General features: G+C 39.0%; 1 pseudogene; it reads right to left on the bottom strand.

Moving 5' to 3' along the window:
* Nucleotides 1–4,674: 4,674 nt before the first annotated feature.
* LOC138825186 (immunoglobulin kappa variable 1D-33-like) lies at nt 4,675–6,243 on the bottom strand (annotated as a pseudogene).
* Nucleotides 6,244–6,507: the final 264 nt, after the last annotated feature.

Below are 6,507 nucleotides of genomic sequence, written 5' to 3' on the forward strand. Positions count from 1 at the left end.
TTGTTTTCTTTCCCTTCCACTCTTCCTTCTTTTTTTCCTTCTATTTGTTTCTTTTTTTTCTTTCTTTCTTTCTTTCTTTCTTTCTTTCTTTCTTTCTTTCTTTCTTTCTTTCTTTCTTTCTCTTCTTTTTTCTCTTTCTTTTTTTTCTTTCTCTCTTTCTTTTCTCTCTCTCTTTCTCTCTTTCTTTTCTCTCTCTCTTTCTCTCTTTCTTTCCTTTCTTTCTTTCTTTCTTTTTTTCTTTCTTTCTTTCTTTCTTTCTTTCTTTCTTTCTTTCTTTCTTTCTTTCTTTCTTTCTTTCTTTCTTTCTTTCTTTCTTTCTTTCTTTCTTTTTCCCTCCCCTCTTACCTCTTTCTCTCTTTCTTTCATATTCAGCTTAGTTTAGTTTTTGTAATTGAGGTTGAACTCCTGCTGTCTCTTAGTTTTTTCCCTCATAGTTAATCCCTCATACCACATGATCCACACCTCCATTTCTGCCATTTTTTTTTTGTGATTAATTGGAGATAAGAGTCTCATGGACTTTTTTGCACAGGCTGTTTTTGAACAACCATTCTCATATCTCACATTCATGAGTTCATAAGTTGACAGGTATTAGCCATCTGCACCTGGCTAAAATGTTCCATTTTTGAGTGTGTGTGTTTGTGTTTGTGGTGTGTGTGTGTGTGTGTGTGTGTGTGTGTGTGTGTGTGTGTGTGTATTCATCCTGGAGCATGAACTCAGGGCATGGATGAGGAAGACTAGCACTCTGCTATACCACATGGGCCACAGCTCCACTCTTAGATTTTGCATGGTTAATTGGGAATAAGAGCCTCATATACTTTTCTGCCTGGGCTGGTTTCAAAGAGCAATCCCTGCATCTCAGCCTAGTGAGTAGGTAGGATTATAAACATGAGGCACAGATGCCCAGCTGGTTGATTTTTTAAATAAAGAGATAATATGAAACATTCTGAATGTATTAAAAAGTATTTTGTGGCAGTTTTAGTCACGGCAATTACAATATAGGTTGAAGCAATTTTTGCAGATACAGTTTTAATTTGATCTTCAATAATGACTGACAAATTGTTAAGATTGAAACTTTTGATGTATCCCCAGTTTCTAAATAAACTACACTTTCCTCAATTTGAGACCTCTCATATTTTTCCACCTTTGTGCCATTTGATACTACTACTCACAGTTCACCAGCATGAAGTGCTAAGTGTTGATGCTGGACATGATTCTTTCAACAAAAATCACTGCTACCCAAGCATACATGCCCTTGTTTTCTATCTTTTCCCAATGAGACCTCTCATATTTTTCCACCTTTGTACCATTTGATATTAATTCTCACAGTTCACCAGCATGAAGTGCTAAGTGTTGATGCTGGACATGATTCTTTCAACAAAAATCACTGCTACCCAAGCATACATGTCCTTGTCTTTTATCTTTTCCCAATGATCAGAAAGAGTAAGGAGAAAGGAGAGTGGAGGTAGGAGAAGGGGAGAGAGGGAGAGAGAGAGAGAGAGAGAGAATCAGATAAACAGACACAGAAAGAGTAGCTGTCAATCTTGGTCTCTTCTCAAGCCAGTAAAGATGTGCTTGAAGAAACATCTTGGATCTGGAGGATAGAAATTTGATAAATCTGATATCAGATCTTGCTTTTTCCTTGGACACTCAAGCAATTTAAAAGCAAGAGGAGCCATATTTCCTTTCATTATGCACACCCCAGAGCCTAGGAATTCTGAGAGTCTTAGTGATACATCACAATACACCTAAGTAGGATGAAGAAGGCAGATGTCTTGTACATCTTACTGTGGTGAGGTTGGTCAAGCCCAATTGGTGACTATGAAATCATTTTTCTAATTATTCATGTGATTTCAGTGAGTGTGGAGATGTGAAGGCTGACTTAAACTTTCATGCACTGGAATAAACTACAGAGATTTGAATCAGGAGCTTCTGTCCCAGTCTGACATTCTTGCTCTTGGCTATAACAGAAACAATCACCCTCCAGAGTGATGGAGCTGAGAATTTGGGGTAACAAAGGCCCTTCCCAGTAGTGGCCTTGGATTCAGTGAAGGAAAACGCTCACCACTCACTGGAAATCAATCTAGCTGAAAGGATATGGATCCTACTTCAGGAAGATCTGCCCCAGACCTTGGCCTTGGCATTGAAATGAGGTCTTGACAGAAGGACAGAATGGGAAGAGCATGCAAAGCATCTGGAGAGGGTGAAGCTAAGCTGATACCTTCAGGACTATTTGCCTCTTCTTCCTTGCAGTACAATTACTCATGATCAAGTGGTTATGGAAGAAAATGCATCATCTCAGCCTGATGGCAAACTTTAGTCGCTTTTTTTTTATTTTGTATTTCCTTCCCCCATGGTATAACCCTTATTTTCACTGTATTCGATTCTGGTGCCCTGTATCTTTTTCTAATTTGGGGAAGGGAAGGTAAATAACAAAGTGCTGAAATAAGGATACAGGTTGATCCATTGTCACAATGAGATGTACAAGACACTATGTTGAAAACGAACGTTACAACTTTGGTGGTGGTGGGGAAGGAGGAATTGGGGAGGTAGGGAGGGAAAGGATGGAAGGGGCAAAACAAAGGAGGAGGTAACAATGCTGGATAGGAAATGTACTCATTACCTTACTCATGTAACTATAACCCCTCTGTATAGTGTCTTTACAATAAAAAATATATAAACAAAAAAACCCAAAACAAAAAAAAATTAGTCCCTGTGACACCCTATTCATCTATCAACTAGAATCTATTAGGATGTATTTGAGGAGAGGAGAATAAATAATTGTTTCTTATTTCTCTATTTCTAACACCAAGGCTTCCTGTTGTTTCTTTTTTAAAAATAAGTTTTTATTGAGAAAATACTGTACAGAGGGGTTACAATTACATGAGCAATGTAATAAGTACATTATCCAGCATTTTTGCCTCCTCCTGTTTTTCCCCTACCATCCCATCCCTCCCACCTCCTCAACTACACCTCCCCATGACCTACCCCAATATAAATAAAGTTTGTTTTTAACATAGCATCTTGTACATCTCATTCTTGCAATGGGTCAGTTTGTATCCCTATTTAAACAATTTGTTTTTTCCTTCCCCTCCACAAATTATACCAACATCAAATACAGTTAAAACAAGGGTTATGCCATGGGGGAGGGACATACAAAGCAACCAAAAAAAAATCACATGGTGCCTTATAAATATGTTAGAAACAATAGCAAGGAAGACAAAATCCACTTGTGTCCCTATCCTGGGGTTCATTTCACTTAACATCATCTTATCTGAGCTTTTCTGCTTGTCCCAGACATATACTAGTTATTGCAAATAAGGGAAACTGGAATCAACCAGATGCCCCCTCAGTAGAAGAATGGATCAAGAAAATGTGGTATATATACAAAATTGAATTCTATGCCTCTATCAGAAAGAATGACATTGCCCCATTTGTTAGGAAATGGAAAGATTTGGAAAGAATTATATTAAGTGAAGTAAGCCAGGCCCAAAGAAACATAGGTCCAGGTATTTCTTTAGTGCTTGATTAGATGAGGCTCAAACTAAGAATTGGCCAGAAGTTAATACTGCAGACTTATTTTACTTTTGCTGCGGAGTGATTTTTCATGAGCCTTGAAACTGCCTCATTCTTTAACAGAATTAGTAAACAACAATCTCTATTGGCCACAGTAGTGTGTGTGTGTGTGTGTGTGTGTGTGTGTGTGTGTGTGTGTGTGTGTGTGTGTGTGTGTGTTTGCACATTACCTCTTGTCTGTGGCTCTGGACATCATTCCTCTAAATCGTATGTTTCCCTATAACCTTTTCTTTGCCTTTCCATCTGCTTTATGTGCCTCCTTAAGGCTTTATTTGTACAACATCTATTTCAAAAATTTCTTTGCACACTCAGGATATATGACTTCATTTATAATCTGAGTCCAACTGTTATCATGCAGGGCCTAATTGAAAGCTGTTTTAGGGATATGACTCCATATGCTTAGTGACTGTGTGGGGCCAATCCAGTTCCTTAGCCTCTCTTTTCCTCAGTGTCCTCACCTGTGTAACTGTTAGAATAATTTTAGTGAGCTGAGAGTATAGCTCAAGTGGGAGAATGTCAGCCTAGTGAGCTCAAGGCCCTAATTCCAACCCCAGTACAAACAAATTGACCAGTTTCACTGTATATTTGTATGTGTTTCAAGCCTTTTTCATCTATGGTCATGGTTGATTACAGTCCTGTGTTTGCAGTGTCTCACATGTCTTTGAATCTTATTTCAGCTTACTTGACAACTTCCTCTGACCAACTTTTTTTCCTCCTCAGCTTGTCAACGTTTATCTTAAGGAAGAGAAATTTCATCTTGTTTTCCTCCTTCTCCTTTTCTCCTACCTCCTTCTCTCAAGGACTCCATTTTGAGCAGTTAAATATATTGCATAAATGGAAAGTCATTTAACAATTAGATATTTTCAAAATAATCTATGATGATCTATATAAGTCACCACCCAAACAAGATTAGGAACAATATGACATAAATATTGTAGTTGAAAATTTTTCTAAAAGGTAACATCTATTCATGTTAATTCAAAAGCTATTCATGTCTAAGAAAGACAGAAACAATGGGAAAACACCTTAGTTGTTTAAAGCATATATAAAAATCGATAACAAATATTATACTCAGTAGTGATATATTTTACATTTTTCCCATCAGACTGTATTAAATGATGAAATGTTTACTATCAATTCCTCACATTCAAAATTATACAGGTTGTCCTCCTCCAAATTCTGTAAATCAAGAAAAAAAGAAAACCTTAAATTGAGAAATGAAGTAGCTGATGAACTTTGTAACAAAATACTGAAGAGCATAAAAATAATAACTTTGTAAAGTCTGTGCAAACAGTGAATAGAGATTTCTAACAAAGCAGCAGAGTGAAGAGTAGATTGCTATAATCGTTTTTCTGTGTGTTCACATGACTTATTTTCATCTCATACTTCTGGAAATCATTTTGCCAATGTTTCTTGTAGAGTTTCTGCATAAGGAGTCCTCTGGAAGATGGAAAACTAAAAGAGTTTGATTTAGAATGCACTGACAACTGTGGGCAGACACTAAGGTGGAGGGGAGGATTGGAGGTCACCTTTGAGGAAATACAAGCAGTTGAGAGCATTAGCACTCACCCCTGGGTGTCTAGACAGGACAAGGACCTAGGTGAGGAGGACTACAGTTTCACAGGTAGATGATCTGGGTCTGAGGAGCACTATAGAAGGCTCTACTTCGGTGTTTAGCTTTACTCAGTAACATAACCCAGTCTCAGATTGGCTGTAGCTTATATAAATTTGTCTTATTAGAAAATAAAACAACTGCTTGGATTAACTAGCCTTCATTACAAATGAACCCTAAACAAGTGGTGCTGTGGCTCAAGTGGTAGAATGCTTTCCTTGAGCTGAATAGCTAAGGGACTTCCCCCAGAGTTTAAGTCCCAGAACCGACAAAAAAAGACAAATAAAAAACCCCCAAATGAACCCTAAATAATTCTTGAACAGACTCCTACCATGCTTTGATCTGTGTGCTCTATCAAATCAAGAGATGTATTGTCATGTTTGTACTGCTGTAGAGAGAGCCAGAGTAGAGAGAATTCTGCCCAGCCACTTCTAACAAAATCTTAAAGTGACCCTCAGAGTCTTTCTGTGTCTGAGAAGATCTATCAGCAGGTGGAGGAAACAGAAGTAGATGAGACAGCCTAGCCTCTAACTTCTGCTTCACTGAGAGGTTTTTGTTTTGACCTGTACCACTGTGGGAGGTAAGTCATCATACTGTTGACAGAAATAAGAGGCAGCATCTTCAGGCTGCAGGCTGCTGAGGGTGAGAGAGTAATCTGTCCCAGATTCACTGCCACTGAACCTGGATGGCACACCTGATTCTAAATTAGCTGCTTCATATATCAGCAGTTTGGGAGCTTTCCCTGGTTTCTGCTGATACCAGGCTAACCAACTGCTAATATCCTGACTGGCCTGGCAATTGATGGTGACTGTTTGCTGGAGATGCAGACAGGAAGGATGGAGTCTGGGTCATCTGGATGTCACATCTGGCACCTGGCAGTGAAAGAAAAACAAATATCCACCTTGATAATCATGGTACAAGAGGTCTTCCTGAAGTACCACATAGCCCTGACTATACAAAGCTGGGTTAATCTTCAGCATTGTCCTTCCTTACCTGGGAAGCAGAGCAGCAGGAGCCCCAGGAGCTGAGCAGGGGTCCTCATGTCCATGCTGTGTGCTGACTGGGAATAACTGCTGCACAGGGTGTGAGCAGCCCATGAATAAGTGCTCAGGGCAGTGGGATGTGCTCTGACCACATGCAAATCAGCAGAGAGTGTATCGGGCTGGATACAGCTGCAGGATTGGCTCAACTCAGTGAGTCACCACAGGCCTTGTATCCACAGGTGTTCCAGAGGAGAGAAACATAATGTTGTCTGCAGAGAATGTGTTTCTCTATGGAGACAAATTGACTGTAGAAGAGAGTTTTATTATTATTTTCAAAAT

This window comes from Dipodomys merriami, unplaced genomic scaffold, assembly GCF_024711535.1.
Source record: "Dipodomys merriami isolate MVZ:Mamm:240054 unplaced genomic scaffold, mDipMer1.0.p SCAF_136, whole genome shotgun sequence".
Classification (NCBI taxonomy): Eukaryota; Metazoa; Chordata; class Mammalia; order Rodentia; family Heteromyidae; genus Dipodomys; species Dipodomys merriami.